This window comes from Artemia sp. Qi Xiang Cuo, chromosome 4, assembly GCF_049724085.1.
Source record: "Artemia sp. Qi Xiang Cuo chromosome 4, ASM4972408v1, whole genome shotgun sequence".
Classification (NCBI taxonomy): domain Eukaryota; kingdom Metazoa; phylum Arthropoda; class Branchiopoda; order Anostraca; family Artemiidae; genus Artemia; species Artemia sp. Qi Xiang Cuo.
In genome coordinates, this window is record NC_142797.1 from 67,938,853 (window position 1) to 67,963,007 (window position 24,155).

A 24,155-nucleotide genomic window follows, 5' to 3' on the forward strand; every position below is an offset into this window, starting at 1 on the left:
AGGTAGAATCACTCTTTTTTGTACACTTGTTGACCAAGTGAAATCGGCAGACAATAGAATTCTTCTCTGATTTGGCTTCAGGAACCGATTTACTTATAATACTCAAGTTGTCACCAACCCCTGGATCTGGAATATTGGCTGAATTCACACCTAAATTGTCTCTGACCTCTTTATCTGGAATATTGATTGAGTTCTCATTTAAGTTGTCACTGACCTCTGTAACTAGGACACCAATTAAATTCCAATTTGAGTTGACACTTGCTTCATTAATGTTCATGTGTTGGGAGTTTTTGCTTCTGGATTGAATTGCAGTTGGTTTCAAATTAGCGATTTGTTGATTTGTATTCACAGACTTAGGCGTGTTCTTAATTATATTCCCCCTAAGATCAATGAAAGTAGAAATTTCGTTGGTAATGAACTTGAGTTTTTTTTCAGCACTAAGAGGGAGGGGAGGGAAGGGTCACATAGGGGGCTGGAATCACAATTGCCACGAGGAAAATTTTCAATCTGGCAGGAGGCATCATTAGAAGGCTCACAATTAGATTCAAAATCCATATGGGTACTGGCATCTTTAGTTTCTAGCAGAAAATCAGTCTGGCAACTGGCAGCACTGGTTAAAACTGGTAGAGGAGTAGTCTGACACTCGCTTTGGCTGCAATGAAAGATTTGCCATCCCTTTGGTAAGGCGGGGCAAGGGGGACGACCTGATATCATCTAAGATTTCTTTTAAGGAAGAATTTATTTCTGACAATCGGCGTCGTGGGGTATCACTAGCTTTTGTAGAATTTATTCCTGACAATCCGCGTCGTGGGGTATCATTATCTTTCGAAGAATTAGGGGTGGTATATTCTTGATTTTGGTGATGTTTTGATTCGAGGAACAATCCAAACATAACCAATTCTTATTCCACTTGGAACGTTCTATCCCCACACATTGCTCATGAATGGAAGATTTGCAAGTACTACATACCAGGCAATTGATTGTTGCCCTTAATCTACACTCAGGACACACTCTCTTAAAGTCCTTTGGTTGTCGTTTAGTCATTTGGTTGATTAGTATAAAGGTTTAAAAAAAAGTTCAATTCACCTGATGGCTGGTGACAAAATCCGGAAGTTAAGTCACAGTTAATCAACTTTGTCACTAAATCGGTTGTCCTTTAGTCATTTGGTTTATTAATATAAAGGGTTAAAAAGTTCATTTCGCCTGATGGCCGGTGACAAAATCCGGGAGTTAGGTCACAGTTAATCAACTTTGTCACTGAATTAACTGAGTTTAATGCGGAAGGCATAAACCAAATAGGTGTTAACAGGTTGAACTCTGGTTGAATACTGAAACTCTGGTTGACTTTCCAACCTATTAAAAACACTTCCCACCCAACCCAAAAAAACCTCAAAATTATTTAAGTCCAGGTTAAAGGTCTGCATTTTCGTTTGCAGGTAATGCGAGTAGACGTCAGCCACTTTTTCATAAAAAAAATTTTTGGGAGATAGATTCTTTAATACTGTCTAGCCTCCCGCCTCCCGAGTCTATTTTTCCCGAACTGCCAGATTCTCGCTGACATAGGAGTGTGCTATGTGTAATGAATCGGTATGGATATTGCCACTTGTAAAGGAGTTGAAAGGGTCTCTCAACTCAGCTCTTACTGCTCAAAGCTGAGTTTGCTAGATAAAAATCAGGTAAAACAGGGGTTGAGCCGACACCATTTTGTCCTGGTTCCCCATATCACTGTGAGGGATGCCCACTGCATTTTTAACACCCTCTTGACCTTTTTAGGAGGTAATTGTTCTAATAAAATTGTCTAAAAATTCTTCTTCAATGCAGATATCCGTCACGAAACTATCTACATTAAAGTTGGGGGAAAGTAAACTAATAGGACTCAACCAAGCACTATAATTCTCTCACCCTCACTTTTCATTGGAGTCGTATATGAATTGTCACGGAACTGGGGTTACGTCGAAAATATGTTCTCGATGTACGCCCCTGATATAGGTTGTAATGCCGGTATGTGAAGCTAGAAATACTGAAAGCTTATTTGCTCATTCAAACACTCTTGATTTCATCCTCTAAAAGAATTTATACTAGGCTGAAAGAAAAAATATTATACTTAAAAGTGAGCGTTCAGAGCTAGATGGACCAAACTGCGAACTAATGCTTTAATGACGATACATGGACCCCCAAGGTGACCCTTCTTATGTATTGAGACCACAATACTACCTAATGCTTTAATGACCATACATGGGCCTCTAAAGTGACCCTTCAGATGTATTGAGACGAAACTACAATATAATGCGTTAATGACCTTACTTGGGTCTCCAGAGTGACCTTTCGGATATATAGAGGCCACACCTAAAAGTTTAATGAACATACAAGTACCATCAAAGTGACCCTTCGGGTCCGTAGAACCGACACTACAAGCTATAAATTTAAGACCAGAAATTACCACATAAATATGGGCAATTTTACCCTTTACTTTTCAGGCATTATAATGTTCTAAAGAGGCTTGGAAACTTACTGAATGGGAAGTTGTGTCCATTGTCGGGGCTCCAAGGAAATCATCCAGCAGGTTGTTAATCCATGCTGGGACATCATCATACACGACCTGGAAAAAACAATAACAATTCTTACTCCTTGGAGGAATTATGATTTTAGCCGTGAAAAGACTATTAAGCTATGGATCCTCACATTCCCCCTTCTTAGAGGAAAGAGTAAACTCTTTTCAACACAAGATGTATTATTTCTGGAAGCACGAAGATCCTAGTTAACTCCTCTTTTATTAACCTGAAGAGAATGTCTTATTTTTAGCTGATTCCCTGGTGTCTTCCCTCAAAACTACTTACAGAAGACCCCCATTATTAACCCGAAATGAATTTGTTACTTTTTAAAGATGGACACTATTATCAATATTTTAACAGCCGGAGAAGTTCATCTTGCACAAAAATTTATTTTGTAGCGTTAATTCATAACAAAAAGCCCTTCAAAGCTAAAAAAGAATAGATTATTTGTAAGATAGGCAGTACCATTAAATCTCCCTCTCAGAGGTAGCCAAAACAACCCTTACTTCCTAGTGATTTCTCCCTTTGTTAGTCTGAACAAAAATTAGCTAGAAAAACCAGTAAGTTTTTTATCGTGCCAATAAATAAGCCTTATGAAAGAATATCAAAGAATTTAACATACGTGAGGGACAGCAGCTCCATCTTATCATTGCGCAGGTGGCAAAGCTCTCAAGGCCCCGCAGCTTGACTGTCATAGCGCTTGGGGGCCAAAGGGCACACTTCATGTCTGTTAGGGCGGATGTAGTGAACTTCTCCTACCGTTGCTCACTGAGCACAAATGGGCCAGTAGTCTTGTCATGGGGGTTGGGCGTTGAAGCCCCCATATCACATACCCTCGCCCTCTTTTGGGGAGGAAGGTCAGAATTTCCTTAAAAAGAAATAAAATCTTGTTTTTTTCTTGAAGTAAAAAAATATACCTTTTGGAAATTAGATTTCATAAAAAAGTCATATATAGTTAATCTTATTACTAAACTCATTGCTACCTAACCCACCTTCACGGTGGGGGGCCCCCAAGAAAAATTCCGTGATGATACGGGAAAATGGATGGCCAATGATGCGCAACTCCTTTGCACTAAGAAGAATTTTAAGTCACTTAGCCTTATTAAGGGGGGGGAGGGGTATCTGACAGAAAATTTTGAATTAGAGAATATCACAGACCGCAATATATTTCATTTTCTTTTTATTCTTTCTATAATATAGCTAGAAATTTTTTATACAAGATTGTTTAAATGTGATATCTAAACCCCCTCCCCCCACCTTTCCATATCATAGTAAAGAACGTAAAGAACGATGTAAACACAATGTATGTTTTTTGTTTTTTTGGGGTCTTAGACCAGGGCAATTCGTATCGAAGGAGTTGTCGTAGAAACTTCGATAAGGGCTTATTCCATTGAAAATTGGAATGGCTAGTGCTCCTTTTAATAGTCGAAAGTGATTGAAAGGAAGCTAACACCCCTTCCACGCCCACCATTTTTCCAAACACGTCCAATCAAAATTTTAAGATAGCCATTTTGTTCAGCGTAGTTGATTTCCAGATAGAAATTATGTTTTTGAGGAGGACACTCCCCCACAGCCCTCAGGGCAAGGGTTGTAAGTTATGCCCTGGGGTATATAACGTTTTTATAGTAATCTTTGTCGTAGAAACTTCTAAAAGGGCTCATTCGATTGGAAATTCAAAGGGCTAGGGCCCTTTTTAATAGTCCAAAGTGATTGGAGGGCAACTAACCCCCTCTCACACCCAACTTTTGCCCAAACACATAAAAGCAAAATTTTGAGATAGCTCTCTTGTTCAACGTAGTTGAAAATTCTGGAAATTAGGTAATTGAGGATGACACCCCCCGTCCCCTACAGTCTTCGGGGCAAGGGTTGTAAGTTATGCCCTGCGGTCATATAAGGTTTCTTATAGAAAGTGTTGTCGTAGAAACTTCAAAAAGGAAATTGAAATGAAATTGAAATTTGATGGAAATTGAAATGGCTATTGCCCTTTTAATTAGTCGAAAGTGTTTGAAAGTCAACTAACACCCCTTCCACGTCCACCATTTATCCAAACACATCCAATCAAAATTTTGAGATAGCCATTTCGTTCAAAGTAGTTGAAAGGTCTGGAAATTATATCTTTCAGCATGACACTTCCCCCACAGCCCTCAGGGTAAGGGTTGTAAGTTATGCCCTGGCGGCATAGAAGGCTTTTATTGAAATCTTTGTCGTAGAAATGAGATGGCTATTTTCTTCATCGTAGTTGAAAGGTCCGGAAATTATGTCTTTGAGGATGACAACCCACTCAGAGCCCTCAGGGCAAGGGTTGTAAGTTATGCCATGGGGATATATAAGGTTTTTATAGAAAGTGCTGTTGTAGAAACTTCAAAAAGGGCTCATTCGATTGGATATTGAAAGAGCTAATGCCCTTTTTACATATCGGAAGTGATTGGTGGGTAACTAATCCCCCTCTCACGCCCACAATTTCCCCAAGCACATCCAATCAATATTTTGAGATAGCAATTTTCTTTAATGGAGTTGAAAGTAGTGGAAACTATGTCTTTGAGGATGACACCCCCCAGCCCTCAGGGCAAGGGCTGTAAGTTATGCTCTGGGGGCATATAAGGTTTATATTGAAAGCGTTATCGTAGAAACTTCAAAAGGGCTCATTCAATTGGAAATTGAAAAGGCTAGTGCCTTTTTTAATAGTTAAAGTGATTGGACAGCAACTAAAGCCCCTCTCACGCCCACCATTTCCCTAAACACGTGCAATCAAAGTTTTGAGATAGCTATTTTGATTAACGTAGTTGAAAGTTCTGGAAATTAGGTTTTGGAGGATGAAAACCCCCTCACAGCCCTCAGGGCAAGGGTTGTAACTTTTGCCTTGGGGGCATATAAGATACTTGTAGAAAGCGTTGTCGTAGAAATTCAAAAAGGGCTCATTTGGTTGGAAATTGAAAGGGCTTGTGACCTTTTTAATTGTCAAAAGTGATTGGAAGGCTTGATATTTTTATAGTAAAGATCGATGTGGGTACAATATATTATTATTTTTTTTATTTTTTTTAGACCAGGGCATTTTGTATCGATGGAGTTGTCGTAGGAAATTAAAAAAGGGCTCTTTCGATTGAAAATAGAAAGTGCTAATGCCCTTTTACTAATCGAAAGTGATTGGAGCGCAACTGATCCCCCTCCCACTCCCACCCTCCCATTTGCCAATTATAAATAAAAACTAAATGTTGCCTAAAGATTAAATCAAAATGCACTGTGTTAATGCTAATTCCCAAGTAGGAGGGACCCAATAGATACAGGGGGCACCACTGCTGCCATCCATAATTGATTCGAACGGGACAGGGTAAGTGACACCTTTTTCAAGGTCAATCAGGGGAGCTTTCTAAGCTTATTGACTCCGAGACGAGATTTGCACATGTACACTGAATATTAACGGTACAATGTTATTGATTTACGATGAGGGACAGATTTCTGAGGAATTGATTAAATAATCGACAGGGAATTCTATATTGATCCACGAAGGGGACTAGATTTCTGGGAAATTAATTATATAATCGACGGAGAAATTATCAATTCTAACGGAACAGGATCATGTGTCTCTTTCTAGGTCATTCAGGGGGTGTTTCTAAGTGTATTGATCCACTAAGGGGACAGGATTTCTGAGAAATTGATTGCATAATCGACTGGGACAAGATCAGATTAGGTTTCTGGAAAATTGATTGCATAATCGACTGGGACAAGAGGGGACAGGATTTCTGGAAAATTGATTACATAATCGCCGGGGACAAGAGGGGAAAGGATTTCTGGGAAATTGATTACATAATTGACTGGGACAAGTCAGATTAGATTTCTGGGAAATTGATTGCATAATCGACTGGGACAAGAGGGGACAGGATTTATAGGAAATTGAGTACATAATCGATGGGGAATTCTAACATGACAGGAACTAGGTTATGAGTGTTGGTCAAGTCGTTTGTTGTCTCTTGGATGTATACATAAGTTCAACAGCATTGCTGGATGTAGACATAACTTCAACAACAACTTGGATGTAGACATAAGTCCAACAACAATTTCTGGATGTTTCTTGAATGTAGACATAAGTCCAACAACAATTGCTGGATGTTTCTTGGAGGTAGACATAAGTTCAACAAAAATTGCTGGATTATTGATTCCAACGGGACAGGATCATGTGTTTTTTTCTAGGCCAAGCAGGGGAGTCAGAAATATTAACGGGACAGGATCACGTGTCTCCCTAGCATACACAAACACACAAACACACACACAAGTGCAAATACACTCACAAAAAGACAAACCCACATACACACACATACAAAACCCATACATGCACACAAAAAACACATGAAAACAAAAAATATACTCACACACACAATCAAAAACACACAAAAAACTCACAAACACACAAACAAACAAACAAACAAACACACAACAAAATACATAAACAAAAAACAAACATGAACACAAAAGACACACACAAACAAAAAACAAAAATGAACACAAAACACACACACAAACAAAAACAAACAAAAACACCAAAACACACACACAAACAAACACAAAAAAAACAAAAACACTTAAACACACACAAACATAAAAAACACAAACACACTCAAACGTACAAAAAAACACACACACACGCACACACACACGCACAAAAAACACAAACACAGAAACACACAAAAAACACACACACACTCAAACATAAGAACACATACACAAACTCAAACACACATAAACACACAAACACACACAAATAAACAAACACACACACAAACACACACACACACACACACACACACAAACACTCACACACACACACACCCACATTCACACACACACACACACACTCACACACACACACACACACACATGCACAAACAAAAAAAACACACACACAAAAACACACTTACACAGAAATTCACACACAGAAACAAAAACACACACATATACACACACATACTAACACACACAAAGACAAAAAAAAACACATAAACAAAAAACACACTTGAACAAAAAACACACACTCGAACAAATACAAACATGAAACACTCAAACACACACACACAGGCAAACAAAAATAACACAAACAGACAAACTCACATGAAAACCCAAGAACACAAAACACATGAACAAAAAAAAACATACACATACACAAAAACGTAAATACAGACATGCACTCACACGCACACACACTCAAACAAAACACACAACACACATAAAACAAAAACACACAAAAAAACCACAAACACACACACACGCACACACTCGATATGTATTGAGTAAGGATACCAGCAGAGACTTCTGTACATGAATAGTTCAGTTTGATTAGATCACTCCATAGAGTGCTATCAGTCCACAGCCAAGTTTTATATAAAAGATAAAAAAAAAAAAATCATTCTTCTAATCTTTATTCTTTCGATAAATCAATATTTATAACTGTTTTTATGTATAAAATCTCGGGTTCAATTACTTGAATCTTGTCATCTTCCTTTACCAATATATCTAGCAGAGGGGGCATGTCCTCAAATAAATCTTCTCGTATTCTTATATTCATCGAAGAGGGCAGACTATCAACCAACCGCTCATCATCCTCTATGCAAAGTCGGCCCGAAGGTACCCGCCATACCAAATCCTCCGATGTATACGACAGACCATCTTCCGTATAATCAACTTCTAGCACATCATCTGTACCACCAATGTTTGTATTGCAAAGAAGAAACTCCTCACTTTCAGTGAGTTTCCACTCAAGCCATACTTCATCTTCTCCATTATATGCACTTTGGTCGACATATGCATCAAATAAGGATTCCCCCTCTTGAATATATTTAGGGGTGTTCTATAAATGTAATAAGCAGGATTACTTAATATTTTTCATTATATCCATAATTTTCATGTCTAAAATTCATCAATTAGCTGGATATGTTTTTTACATACGGGACGAGATTTAATGTCATTGATAAAATCCTGTATGGAAGTTTAATGTCTTTAGTAAAACCTGGAAAAAACCTTTCCGAGAACAAAGCTTTTTCAAAGAAAAGTAAGGGGATAAGGTTGAACCCTGGAAAGAGCAGAAGTAAAGATATGTCAAAATTAAAACTAACACCAATTACTATGGATATATAAATGACAGCTAAAGCCATCAGAAGTTTTAATTCGTTATAAAATTCATTATTTCATGTTTCATCTCCTTAACATTTCCTGAAAGTTTCAAATTAATATACCCAATCATACAGGAGTTTGGATTTCATTACGGAGTTCTGAAAGCAAAAGTTAAATCTTTAGTGAGAAATAAAAAATAAAATTTAAACTTATATTAATTACATCAGCAGCTTGCGGGACATTGACTTGATTGGAATGGACAATAGCTGTTGCCCTTGAAGGGCCGGCGACTTCACTTGAGATATTCACTACTATATTTATATATATCTTTATTTCAATATGCACTGAAGTAAAAAGCATCAAATACCAAATAATATATGGAAACAACGGTATACATGTTTCAATAATTAAATTAAAATATGTTATTTTAGAAGTACAGAACATATTGCAAGCTATAGGACTTTTTTATTTACACATGAACTTCAAAGCCCCCCTCAATGAAACAGTTATATCAAATCTGATAACATATTAAAATGACTTTGAGAAAACAAAAACAAACTAATATCCCATCGGAAATTAATAAAATCATGCCATTGTATGACTTGTTTTTCAGAAATAAAGTTGCATCTATTGTTCACGACGGATAATTAACATATTAAAGGACATTGAGAAAAAATTATCATTTATGCGTGAGAGGACCCCCATCCCCCACCCAACACAACCTACATTCTGAGAATATTAGCGGATTCTGAATAAAAATCGAAACACATATACCACACTTCACAGTGTCAAAACTAAGTTTCTGCTATCCATTACACTTAAAATAAATATAAAAAAGCTACCAAAGGCGGGCTTTTTCTTAAAATGAGTGCGTCGTTCTATTATTAAAGACAAAGCTTCAAGCTCTTATCAGCAAAAATGTGGCTTAGCTTACAACTCTTAAAAAAATCGGTAAAATCGGTAGGGCCCTTCAAGGGCAACAGTTATTGTCCATTCCAATCAAGTCAATGTCCCGCAAGCTGCTGATGTAATTAATATAAGTTTAAATTTTATTTTTTATTTCTCACTAAGGATTAACTTTTACTTTCAGAACTCCGCAATGAAATCCAAACTCCTGTATAATTGGGTATATTAATTTGAAACTTTCAGGAAATGTTAAGGAGATGAAACATGAAATAATGAATTTTATAAAGTATAGTGGCTTTTACAATAAAATAATATGACCATACATTTCGCTGGTTCAATAAAATGTAATCTCATAGTTTGATTGTGAAAAATAGTTAATTGAAGCTATGTTTAAATTCTTCATTAATATAAAATCGAAGACATGTATATTATAGTGTAAATGCATATTTCAAAGAAATAATAGCCTTATTAATAAGCTTTTTTGACCGTAAGCTCTAGTTTTTGTAAGAAAATTATGGAAAATACATTTCACTGGCTCAAATGTGAATCTTTGGTTAGAAAAAGTTCAGCTTTGGATCGAAAAATAAGCTATTTCCGTAAAATCTGAACTAATAAAGGTTTTTGACCGTAAACTCTAGTTGTTTTTTTTTTAATTATGGAAAATACATTTCTATGGCTCAAATGTGACACTTTGGTTATAAAAAAGTCTAGCTTTGGATCGAAAAATAAACTGTTTATGAAAAATCTTAACTAATAAAGGTTTTTGACCGTAAAATATATTTCATAGTAAGAAAATGTCGGGTAACATATTTTGTAGAGTGAAATTTCAATATTGGGCCAGAAGAAAGTCCAGCAACGAATTGAAACATAAGCTGTTTCCGTAAAATCTGAACGAATTTCTGTTTTTTAGCATAAACATTAGTTTTTTTGTAAGAAAATTATAGAAAATACATTTCTCTGGGTCAAATGTGAAACTGGAAATTATGGAAAATACATTTCCCTGGCTCAATTGGGACTCTTTTATTAGAAAAAGTTCTGCTTTTATTTGAAAAATAAACCATTTATGCTAAATCTGACCAAATATTGGTTTTTTGACAATATAAAACAGTTTTTTGTAAGAAAAGAATGGGAAATATTATTCCCATACTCATATGGCAATTTGTGGTTAGAGAAAGGCCCAGCTTTCAATTGAAAAATAAGCTATTTCCGTTAAACCTGATATACGAAATGCTTCAAAGCGCAAAAACTTGTTTTTTGTAAACAAACTATAGATAAAACATTTCTCAGGCATAATTGTTACAACTCAGTTAGAAAAAGTCCACATTGGCATCGTAATATAAACTATTTCCGATAAATCTGAATCTCTGATGGTTTTTCAGCACCGTATCATTTATTTTGTCAGAAAATGACGTAATATACAATTCTCATGCTGAAATTTTAAACTTTGGTTGGAAAGAATTCCAGTTTTGGAACGAAAAAAAACTATTTCCGTAAAATCTGAACTAATAAGGGTTTTTTGATTGTAAACTCTATTTTTTTGTAAGAAAATTATAGAAAATACATTTTTCTGGGTCAAGTGAGAAACTTTGATTAGAAAAAAGTCCAGCTTTGGATCGTAAAATAAGCCATGCACCCTTTTACATCGTTTTAGAGGGGGGTGACCCCAATTTTATTTGTGGTATTTACTGTTTCTTCTAATTTGACATGATAACGAATTAAAACTTCTGATGGCTTTAGCTGTCGTTTATATATCCATAGTAATTGGTGTTAGTTTTAATTTTGACATATCTTTACTTCTGCTCTTTCCAGGGTTCAACCTCATCCCCTTACTTTTCTAAGAAAAAGCTTTGTTCTCAGAAAGGTTTTTTCCAGGTTTTACTAAAGACATTAAATTTCATACAGGATTTTATCAATGACATTAAATCTCGGCCCGTATGTAAAAAAACATATCCAGCTAATTGATGAATTTTAGACATGAAAATTATGGATATAATGAAAAATATTAAGTAATCCTGTTTATTACATTTATAGAACACCCCTGAATATATTCAAGAGGGGGAATCCTTATGTGATGCATATGTCGACCATAGTGCATATAATGGAAGATATGAAGTATGGCTCGAGTGGAAACTCACAGAGAGTGAGGAGTTTCTTCTTTGCAACACACACATTGGTGGTACAGATGATGTGCTAGAAGTTGATTATGCGGAAGATGGTCTGTCGTATACATCGGAGGATTTGGTACGGCGGGTACCTTCGGGCTGACTTTGCATAGAGGATGATGAGCGGTTGGTTGATAGTCTGCCCTCTTCGATGAATATAAGAATACGAGAAGATTTATTTGAGGATTTGCCCCCTCTGCTAGATATATTGGTAAAGGAAGATGACAAGGTTCAAGTAATTGAACCCGAGATTTTATACATAAAAACAGTTATAAATATTGATTTATCAAAAGAATAAAGATTAGAAGAATGATTTATTTGTTTATCTTTTATATAAAACTTGGCTGTGGACTGATAGCACTCTATGGAGTGATCTAATCAAACTGAACTATTCATGTACAGAAGTCTCTGCTGGTATCCTTACTCAATACTTATCGAGTGTGTGCGTGTGTGTGTGTTTGTGGTTTTTTTGTGTGTTTTTGTTTTATGTGTGTTGTGTGTTTTGTTTGAGTGTGTGTGCATGTCTGTATTTACGTTTTTGTGTATGTGTATGTTTTTTTTGTTCATGTGTTTTGTGTTCTTGGGTTTTCATGTGAGTTTGTCTTTTTGTCTTTTTTTTTTTTGTTTGCCTGTGTGTGTGTTTGAGTGTTTCGTGTTTCTATTTGTTCGAGTGTGTGTTTTTTTGTTCAAGTGTGTTTTTTGTTTATGTGTTTTTTTTGTCTTTGTGTGTGTTAGTATGTGTGTGTATATGTGTGTGTTTTTGTTTTTGTGTCTGTGTGTGAATGTCTGTGTAAGTGTGTTTTTGTGTGTGTGTGTTTTTTGTGTGTGTGCATGTGTATGTGTGTGTGTGTGAGTGTGTGTGTGTGTGTGTGTGTGTGCATGTTTGTGTGTGTGTGTGTGTGTGTTTATGTGTGTGTGTTTTTTTGTGTGTTTCTTAATGTGTGTGTGTTTGTGTGCTTATGTGTGTATGAGTTTGTGTATGTGTTCTTATGTTTGAGTGTGTATTTGTTTTTGTTTGTGTCTTTTGTTGTTTTTGTTTGTTTGTTTGTATTTGTGTGTATGTGTGTGTTTGTACGTTTGAGTGTGTTTTTTTTTTTTGTTTGTTGTTTTTGGTTTGTTTTTGTTTGTTTTTATTTTTTTTTTTTTTTTTGTGTTTGTGTGTGTGTTTTTGTGTGTGTGTGTCTTTTGTGTTCATGTTTGTTTTTTGTTTATGTTTATGTTTTTTGTGTTTGTGTGTTTGTTTGTTTGTTTGTTCGTGTGTTTGTGAGTTTTTTGTGTGTTTTTGATTGTGTGTGTGAGTATATTTTTTGTTTTCATGTGTGTTTTGTGTGCATGTATGGGTTTTGTATGTGTGTGTATGTGGGTTTGTCTTTTTGTGAGTGTATTTGCACTTGTGTGTGTGTGTGTGTTTGTGTATGCTAGGGAGACACGTGATCCTGTCCCGTTAATATTTCTGACTCCCCTGCTTGGCCTAGAAAAAAACACATGATCCTGTCCCGTTGGAATCGATAATCCAGCAATTTTTGTTGAACTTATGCTCTACCTCCAAGAAACATCCAGCAATTGTTGTTGGACTTATGTCTACATTCAAGAAACATCCAGAAATTGTTGTTGGACTTATGTCTACATCCAAGTTGTTGTTGAAGTTATGTCTACATCCAGCAATGCTTTTGAACTTATGTCTATATCCGAGAAACAACAAACAAATTGACCAACACTCATAACCTAATTCCTGTCATGTTAGAATTCCCCGTCGATTATGTACTCAATTTCCTAAGAATCCTGTCCCCTCTTGTCCCAGTCAATTACAAGATTTGCCAGATTATTATAATGCACCTAAAAATAAATATTTATTTGTTCATGATATTCCACCTTTAAATAATCAATTTAAACGACTGTCATTTTGGAATTGTAGAGGATTAAATAGCAGCTTAAATTTTTTGCATGATTTTCTTAAAGGGTCGTCAACAGATGTGTTAGGAATTTGTGAAACATTTTTTGATAAACATAATACATTTGAACATTATGAAAATTATAGTTTTTTTCATGCTAGTCGAAAAAAGAATAAGAGAGGAGGAGTTGGTATTTTTATGCGAGATGTTTTTGCATCTTCTTTACGTAATGAATTTATGGTTTGGAATGTTGAGATGCTATTTGAGAGTTGTGTAGTAGAGGTGAATGATGGAAGAAATACTTTTTTGGTAATTGTAGTATATCGGCCACCATCGTCTAGTATTCAAGAGTTTTTAAGTCAATATGAGTCGTTGTTAGATGCCCTCACCCAGCAACACCATCCATTTTATGTAATGGGGGATTTTAATATTGATTTAATGTGACATAATGTTTTGACATCGAATAAGGGATTAGAGTTTTTGAATATTTAATTTTTACATGGTTTGTCATCTGCTTGTTTACTACCATCAAGAATCTGTGATAACCATGCAACTCTTATTGATAACATTTTTACTTCTGAAAAGGGCCTTAATACCAATATTATTTTGAATGACACATGTGATCATTGTTTTGTTGTTTCTGACTTCTCTGGATCAGGAGTGGAACGTTAAAAGAGACCAGATAAAAGTTATAAAAGGATAATTCACCAAAAAAAGATAGATGAGATGAAAGTAAAAATAGGAGATATAGATTGGAATGATGTCCTAAATGTTGAAGACCCGAATCAGTCAATTGTTTTATTTTATAGTAAATTTAACCAAATTTTCGACCAAGTATGTTCTATGGTATTAAGAAAGAGTAAGGATTTGCCTCGTAAACCATGGGTTACTGAAAGCCTGTTAAAGAGTATAAAAGAAAAAAATAGATTGTATAAGGTGAAGATGCAGTACCCAAATGAAATTAATATTGAAAATTTTAAAAAATATAAAAATTGGTTAACTCTTGTTCTCAGAGAAGCGGAAGCAAAATATTATCAAAATGAATTTCGCAAATGTGATTCACCTCGGGAAACATGGAAATTAATAAATGAAAAAATTAATAATGTTAAAACAAGAAATATTCCATCTCACATTACAAGTCATGAAGGAGTCAAGATAACTGATGAGATAGGGATGGCAGAAGCATTTGTTGACCATTTTAGAAAAGTCGGACATGATCTGGTGGATCAAGCTTCTGCTAGAACTCATAATCATAGAAAATATTTACCAAATAAAGTAGATAATACTATATTTATTTGCCCTATCTGGTTCTTGGAATACCAGAAAGCAGTTACTAGTTTGAAAAATGAATTTTGGGCAGGATGTGATGGCATATCGACTTCTCTGTTTAAAGAAGTAGCTGGTGGACTTTTTCAGCCGCTTTTATATGTTTCTAATTCTTGTATAAAAAAAGTATATTTCCCAGTTTGTCTTAAAGTAGCTAAAATTTTACCTTTGTTTAAAAAAGGTAATAAAGATAACCCAAACAATTATAGGCCTATTACTATTTTATCAACTGTTTCTAAAGTTTTTGAAAAGATAATAAAAAATAGATTTATTTCATTTCTGGAAAAGAATAAGTTTTTTTCTCCTAATCAGTTTTGTTTTTTGAGTGGTAGATCAACAGAGCAAGCAGAAGCTGCTTTACATAATTTCTTATCAGAGGCTATGGATGATTGTTATTTGGCGGCAAGTATATTTTTTGACATAAAAAAAGCTTCAGATACAATAGATCATTCAATTCTTTTTGATAAGCTGGAAAATATAGGAATCCTTGGAATAGCTCTGGATTTAATGAGATCATATTTATCTGAAAGAAGTTTTAAAGTCCAAGTTTGTGAAGAATCATCTCATATTTTCCCTTTAGAAAATATAAGGGTACCGCAGGGATCTGTATTGGGGCCGATACTTTTTTCGATTTATGTAAATGATCTTCCAAATTGCATGCCTTCAGGTGATGAGTTACCAATATTGTTTTCGGATGATACAGCAATTAGTTTGAGGGCGGGCAACGAGGAGGACCAACGATTGTCCTTGGAGACTGTTGCTTTGAATGTAAATTCTTGGTTTCATGATAACCGATTAATACCTAATTTAGAGAAGTCGGAATTTAACGTTTTTGGGAGAAGTTCGAGGTCAGTGAAGCGTGTGTCATTTCAAATTATTAATATTGGAGCTTCCTCCTTAAAAAGAGTGGATTTATTTAGATATTTAGGTATTTATATTGATTAAACTCTGTCGTTTAAGACGCATATTAGTAAACTTAAAGCAACAGTGTCCAGGAATCTCAGTTGTTTGCATAGATTAAAGTTTCTGTTTCCATACCAAATCATTAGAACTTTGTATTTTTCATGAATTGATTGCTATTTCCAGTATTGTTCGACTGTTTGGATGCTGACTGTCCCTTCACATTTACAAGGACTTCAAATTGTTCAAAATAAATCAATAAGAATTCTGGACCATTTTTTAGCACACCCTAGGAAGACAGAGGAATTATCTGAAATTAAAACATCTTTTCTATTTCTTGATATTCTGGATTTACAACAAATTTTGCACCTTAATTTGGGCATATGGCTTTTGAAAATCCAACATAAAGATCATTTTTTCAATAGTATGAAACTTTTGGTTGAAAATAAAAATAGCCATTTATCAAGAGCTACGATTAAGTTTCTTTTCCCGTTTGTTAAAATTGAGAGATCCAGACTAAGTTTAAGATATCAACTTCCTCATATTGCGAATAAATATAAGTTATTTGAATTAGTAAGTGAATCACCATCACTATACACATGTAAAAAGAAATTGAAAAAGATGGTCCTTTCAGCCTACAGTAGTGGGGATTGATTGTATTATGATTTATTTATAAATTGTTAAATAAATCCCATCCCTATGTCCGTGACTCGATAGTTAAGTTATGTATGTTTTTTTTGTTTTTTTTCTCATTTCTTCTTTAAATTTATTTTAAATCTTGTTATGTTCTTATCAAATTTTCTTTTCTTTTAAAGCTATGTTAGCGGGAAGCGTAATTTTTTTCCCCTATTGTTTGATAAAGGAGACATTACGAGATTCCTCTCTTCTCCTTTGTACAAAATTTATGTATATGTTTTTGTTAAATAAAGTCAAGTCAAGTCTCATTTAATTGATAAATTAAACGAAAACTTTCCAAGTTTGAAGTTTGATTGTAATTCTACTCCAAAGAAGGAGCGCTAGCGTAGCTGAGAGTTCAACTGAGACAGACGCGCGCAATCGCCTCGATTGACCAAAACAACACCAGTATTTTAAAGTAATTGTAATATACGGTGGTTAAGCTCATGATGAAACGCTGAGAGCTCAACGGAAAGGGAAATTGGAAGGGTAGTTGAACTCTCAGCTACGCTAGCGCTCCTTCTTTGGAGTAGAATTACAATCAAACTTCAAACTTGGTAAGTTTTTGTTTAATTTATCAATTCTACTCCAAGATGAGCGCCTTAGCTCCGCCTTCGAGTTCAACTGAGATTTTAAAGTTCAGCACGAGCTAAACCAACACTAATGATCAATAATAGCCCTATTCATAAAAAGAGGCTGTTGTACACAATTTCATTTATAGTAAGATATTTCAAATATAACAAAATACAGTGAGTAAATTCAAAATACAGATAGCTGCTGACCACTTTCAAATGTTTATTATAGAACCTTGCAAACGTTTGGGCATTTTTCCAGTCTACATATTTTGCGATTTGGTCCACGTCAACTCCTCTTGCTTTAAGGTGGGATTTTCAGGCAGACCGTGTGCTATGAGCACCATACACACTGATATCTATACCTTCAAGAAATAAAACTTCTTTCGTTCATCTAGGAATAAACGACTTGGACGCAGCAGTATAAGGCTTACGATATGTAAGAAAAAGTGCGTCGTTTCTATTCGGATTTGAGGTCATTCTAATATACCTAGCTAGGTACGTCACAAGACACAGCGACGACTCTTGAAACGGCCGAAATTTAACTACTGATTTGTGGCTGCCTGGTTTCGCTGTTTTTAACAACACATTGATTTGAAAATCAAAACTTCCATCATCATTATGTATCATAATACTAAGTGATAAACTGGCCAAAAACTAAACTCTTTCACAAGCTGATAGAATCAATAAAACTGCAAATTTTTGTGTTAGTGTCTTTAATTGAAGATTTTCGGTATCCCAAAATGGCAGTCTAAAGAGATGGAATACACATTTTACATCCCAAATACTAGAAATTTTGGGTCGACTAGGCCTTCTATTAAAGACACCTCTCGTGAACTTCTTGGTGATGTGATTACTGCCTAACTGAAGGCTTGGTAAAATTGCCGATAAAGCACTCCTCGGAGTATTAATTCAACACCTGTATTCTGTATTCTGTATGTAACACTGTATTCAACACCTGAGTGAAAAAGTTCCGTAAGAAATTTCAAAATCTCCGGTAGAGTTGCCTCCAAGGCCTGGATTGTATTTCTTCCACAAAAGTCGATCCATTTTTCAATGTAAACCCTGTACTGGCGCTTACTCGAATCCTGCCATCCATCCATGATAATATCGACTGTGGAAGGAGAATATCCATGGTGGTGAAGCCTTTGCCGGAGACGACACAAGCCGCTAGGCGTAACGTCTTGGACTATTGATGGTGAAAGGTCGGTTTCTCTGGGAGAGACAAAGTAAAATATCATTTGGTAGAAATATGGAACTTCCTATTAAAAGATTTAATAGTAAGGGATACCAAACTTGTGTGGTCCAATTTGGAAAGATCAAAATACCAGTGGCCTGATCTTTTTCCCCCTTCTGAAGTGTCATCAGAAGTAAACTAAATTGGGGGAATGCATAAAAGAAATAAGGCTTCCAAGTCATTGCAAATTCATCTACGAAAAAACAGTCTGGATCTGGTATCCAAGAAACAAATGGTTTAACCTGAAAATTTAATCTAGTATCTACCAAATCAATATCTATCGACTGACTAACCAAAAAGTTCGAAATAATAGATATTTCAGAATCCAATTTCCATTCTTTTTCATTATCAAATTTTTGTGATGCTTTATCTGCAATATTAGCAACTCCAGGCACATGTTCTGCAGATATCCAGCCTTTTCCCTGCAATACTAGCTGCCAGACCTTATTTGCGAAATAATCACAAAACTCAGATTTTGATCCTCCCATTTTATTTATATGAACTACTGTGGTTATATTGTCATAACATGCATGCCTTTAATATCCTGAGCAAAACATTTTAATCCCAGATAAACAGCGTTCGTTTCTAAAACATTGATATCAAATCTTTTCTCTTCTGACGACCATTCACCTGTGGCCGTTTTCATGGAATATTCATCCACGAGTACCCAACTTAGTTTCGATGCATCACTACAAAATTATTATTCAATTGATCTAGGCTCAGTTGCTTTAGAAGCATGATTGGTAATATCCAACCACCATAGGAAGTTCCAAATATACATCGGATGTTAAAATTAGCCTTGCCGCAAAATCACCCCTTGCGTACTTTAGTGCTTGAGTTTTCAACGATTCGGCTTTCCGGTAATATAAAGGCCGTAATTCCACTGCTGGGAATGTTGAAACAAGAGCGCCTAGAGTTTCGGCCAATTCTTGAATCGTAGTCAGTTCTTGACTAAGAATTTTCGAAACCAAATCTATAACCTTTTTAATTTTTCTTTCCGGCAGGGAAATACGTATTGATCATGAGTCTAACATAAAACCCAGAAATTCTCTTTGTTGGCTTAGAATAAGAACGGACTTTCCCGGGCGAATAAAAAACCCCAGGTGTGACAGTAATTTCGCTGTTTCATAGACATTGTTTTGACATTCTAAATATGACCTTCCCAGGAGGAGAGAATCATCTAAATACACCACTGACAAATACCCTTTTCTTCGAAGCAGGGAGAAAACAGGTTTCATAAGTTTCGTAAGAACCCTTGGAGCAGATGATAAGCCATTTGGCATTGAAGTGAACGCGTACCAACGTCTACTTCAAAACAAAGCCACATTTGATCATCAAAGTCAACAGGGCATGAATAATAAAAATTGACTAGGTCAATAGAGGCCATATAACAATTTTTTGTCATTAAAAGAACCGCAGAATGTACACTTTCGATTTTAAAATGGTAATATTTAATTTCTTCGTTTAATTTTTTAAGACTCAGAATAAACCGAGTAGACACATCTGTCTTTGGGACCGTAAAAACGGGAGAAATACAAGGTATTTCCTTTATTCTGAACTCGGGTACTTTAGCATTGACACCTTTATGCAATAAAATATCAACTTTTTTCTTATAGCTTTTATTTCTTCGAACGTAAAACTTTTGTTTTTGTTTTCAAAGCGTTTATTGGTGTTTTCTCAAATTCAATCTTATAGCCCGAGGCTAAAATATTCAAATCACTGGTTATTGACTACCATTTTGAGACGTACTTACTGATTCTCCTCGCTTCAAATTTATCAGCCAAATGTTGTGACTGTCTATTGAAATTCACAACAAAATCATAAAAATCAAGGGCGGGGTATGTTAAATAGTACCAGCTACTTGCGATCCTTTTTCTGGAATTTTTTGAATTTGGACCTCTCTTGACGGTCCTGGTCCTGCCTTCTGCGATAATTTGGACTTCTGGGCTCGTTCTGCCATCGGCGATAAAGGTAGGCCCCCCTTACAGGTTTTTGGTCTTCCAAATGATTTTCTCAAATCCGCAACGGATTTGGCTTTAGACGTTGTTTTGGCAACAACTTTGCCAAAAAAACCTCCGTGACTTCGACTTCTGGAGCGAGCGCATAAGGCTGATGCTACAGTGGGATCTGGGCTCATTTCAAATTTCATCGCATGACGTCTTTTTAGACTTATATCATAATTGGTTAGACCAAGCAGGTGAACTGCATCTGTTATGTTTTTGACAACCTTTTCTTTGATATGCTCATTTTCAAGCTCAAGAATCGCATTTGCTGCCTCTAAAACACAAAATGTTGAGTGAACAATTGTCCGCTGCACTTGAAGTGCCTTCGCATCCCTCTGTCTAGCCTGTGATGAGAGAGTAGCCCAAATTTCACTATTCACCTTTGGAAAAACAATTTTTTTCAGGATTCGCAGGCCTAGGGTGGCGCTCAAATAAATCTCTTAGTTTCCTTATTTCCAAAGGCTCAGAAAAAGATCTATTTGCAACTTTGGCAAGTTTCTAATGGATCTTCGGCCCTCTTTGTTATCAGAGCGTTCTTCAGAAATCTTTTTGAATAGAGCGTCATTTGACGTGTTTTCTTTTAATCTTTCACCTTTGTGCTTTTCGGGGAAGCCTTCCGCTTTGTGTCACGCATTTTTATGGGGCTGCGAGAGCAAGATTTTTCGTTCCTAGAACTAATTTCAGGGCTCTGAGAGCCATATCGAACACAAGTTTAAAATTCTGGGCTCCTAGAGCCATTTGTTTGATCACTATCACTCTCACTTGAGAGTATTCTGCGACGCGAGTGAGCTTTATATTGCCCTTCACGCCTCTCACGATCATAATTCTCATTAACTAAATTGTCCAATAATTCAATCAGTATCTCACTTTCACTCATTATTTAATTTGGTCTCAATCAAAGCGAAGACTAACATCAACTTGTGTTGTTTTGGTCAATCGAGGCAATTGCACGTGTCTGTCTCAGTTGAACTTGAAGGCTGAGCTAAAGCGCCCCTCTTGGAGTAAAATGCCTAAATAAGTTGCATTTATGTAACTGTTTAGGGAGTACTCTCCAGACGAAAGCAGCTGGTATAAAAGCGAGTCTTTCTGTCCGATTATGTTTTATACCTGACCTATGGCAATTGCTTGTGATCTGTCTTGTCGGCTAATACATTTATTTAGAAGACAACGGGATGGTCCTCTTCTATGTAATTATCGCAATGGCGGCTTTTCGGTAAAAAGTAAGTCACTACATGATGGAAGCTATGATTAACGGTTTAACCAAGTTTATTGTTTTATGGTTTTTTACCAAGCTGCTAGAATACGCTTGAAAGCACTTTTCATAGGAGACGTTATGTCTGCGAGAAAATAAGAATAATTTATCACTCTGAGAACCGACTAATAGCAGGAGCGGGGAGGGGGGTTAGGTGTTTATCTAATATAGGGAGTTATGTTAGCTCAGATTTGGGTATGCTCATCTCTTGGGGGGGGGGGTATACAGAAAGAAAAGCTCACCAGCATATAAGAAGAGGTCCAATCCTTTTCCAAATTTCTATAGGAATCCATTTTTAGAAAGATTGTCACTTTCTGAATCATATGTAAGACTGATGGGAAGTTCGTTCTAATACCTGTTTTATAGGCCCCAGGAAGAAATGAAAATACTCGGTTCCCCGTTAGAATAATAGTGGATCAGGTGACGCTTCTGATTTCCTGGAAATAACGGAATACCAACAAGCCTTTGTTCCATGAAATTAATATATGTCTATAAAGGTTCTGGTCATAGAAAATGGTGGGGAATTTCGTTGTTTACTGACACTAAATGGCGTTAAAAGCATGAAAATATTGGGATGATGTAAGGACCATGACTTTACTTGACGGAGGGCCTTGAAGGTTTTTTAAGGTATCAAAGAAACTATTTCATTACAGCCAAAGAAATCCTGGAGTAAATAAGCCCTGGCCCTCGCGGGTTTTTAATCACTCTCCATTATGAAACAAGCAAATCCTATGACGTAACAACAAAAAGTAAACAATCCCCTGGTCCTCGTATTTTTTTATAATTAACGCATGTATCTCTTAGAAAACATTCGCTATGACGTAACATGCACCTGTGTCTTGAACAAGTTTAAAAAAGTGTCAGGACTCGGATTCAAGGGGGGTTCTGGCCCTTTCAAAGTATTTTGCTGTGACTACTCGTGTAAATTTATATCTGTCTATTACATTTTCTTTTACTAATTTTATTTTCTTTATTGGAACGGTCGGATTTTTTTTGCAATAGATACCTCGTTATAAACTTACCTACAACAAGGAAGGATTTAAGGGTGTAGGGATATTTCTAAAGAAAAATATCTTACCAACAAATAATCCCCTAAAACTATAGCCGTAACTACCTTAACATCCTTTTAAAATTTCTGGCCGTCCTTAAAAAATCTTAAGGGTTCACCTTTTTGAGGCACTGTTTTCTTTTTCTAAAAATTATAATTCAGAGTTATTTAGCGTAAATGCCATAGCGTAAATGCGCAAATGCCATTGTTAGTTGATGCCAGAGCTTCCCTTTTACTTAGATTACACCAAACATGAGAATAAAAAGAAACGGAACTTAAATAAAGAAAATACTTTTCACAAATGAAATGAAGAGCAACGATAAAAGTTAAAAAGAACAAAGACTGTCCGTATAATAGCGGATGGAACTTCTACCTCATCAGCCTCCCACTTGCTACAGTTGCTTTCTTTTATTGCTTCAAGTGTGACTACAAAGTCTATAGGTTACAAAGTTTAAAAAGAGAATAAGTTATCGAGCTACTTTGAGAATATATTTTTATTGTTTCAAGTGTGAATACAAAGTATATAGGATACAATTTCTAAATACAGAATAAGTTATTGAGCTACTTTGAGAATATAAAGGCTTACTGATTATCACTAGAGACAACGCTCTAACTTAACTTACGGTAAAGAGCAATATGAATCCCATGTCTAATTTTTATTACTTTATTTCTGCGCAATCACTTTGTAGGAAAGGCTAGTTGTAAAAACCTCGGAGAGGGTCATTCAACTGAAAGTTAGAAATTATGTTGTTCTTTTAAGGGTCAACTTGACTGGGTAGCATCCAGCTCCCCGTCCATACCCTTTTACGCTACTCAGCCCTTTTATCCCTCTCATGGCTTGGGACCAAAATTTCTGGGTTACCATTTTGTTTGGAACTGTTAAAACGTAACAACAGATATGACTTCAGGCATAACCTTACCCCCCCCCTCCACAGTCCCTGGGGCAAGGGGTATAAATTTTGAAAATTGTCTGTTGTTTACATGTAGGTTTTAATGTGGAAAGGCGGGGGGGGGGGTATGTTTTAACTTGTCCGATCACTTCGGAAATGAATGGATCTTTTCATGGGTGAAGAGAAATATATATTTTGTTGGCAAGGTAGGGTTTTAGAGGCCCTAAGAATGTCCCAAAAAATATTTTGTCCCAAATAAGTCTGAAGCTTTCTGCTGTACTACCTTGGCCTAAGAAGAGCCAAATTACTAATAAATTATTTACTTTTGACCCAAAGAGAGACCCTTAAAGTTTTGAACCTATCGCACACCGAACCTCAAATAAGTCCTCTTTTCCCTATAAGTTTTTGTTAACTCTTTGCCTGTGTCTTCTCAACATATCTGAGCTTCCTCTATTTTCATGCCCCGTTTTCAAAGTTTTATTTGCTTTTAGGAGGCCAGAAAATTTATATATACTAAACAAATTGCACTGAAATGAAATATGTGAGCTAATGGCTCCAGTGTATGTGACTTTCCAACTAAAATTTCAAAGCCGATTTCCCACCTGGAATTATGAGGGTAGATAGGAGGATATAGTTCT

General features: G+C 35.8%; 1 protein-coding gene across 1 annotated transcript in view; it reads left to right on the plus strand.

Annotated features, from left to right (window-relative positions):
* Window positions 1-24,155, plus strand: part of LOC148953355 (lipase member I-like) — a 51,093-nt gene that overhangs the window by 17,536 nt on the left and 9,402 nt on the right. The gene's annotated exons all lie outside the window — the stretch shown is intronic.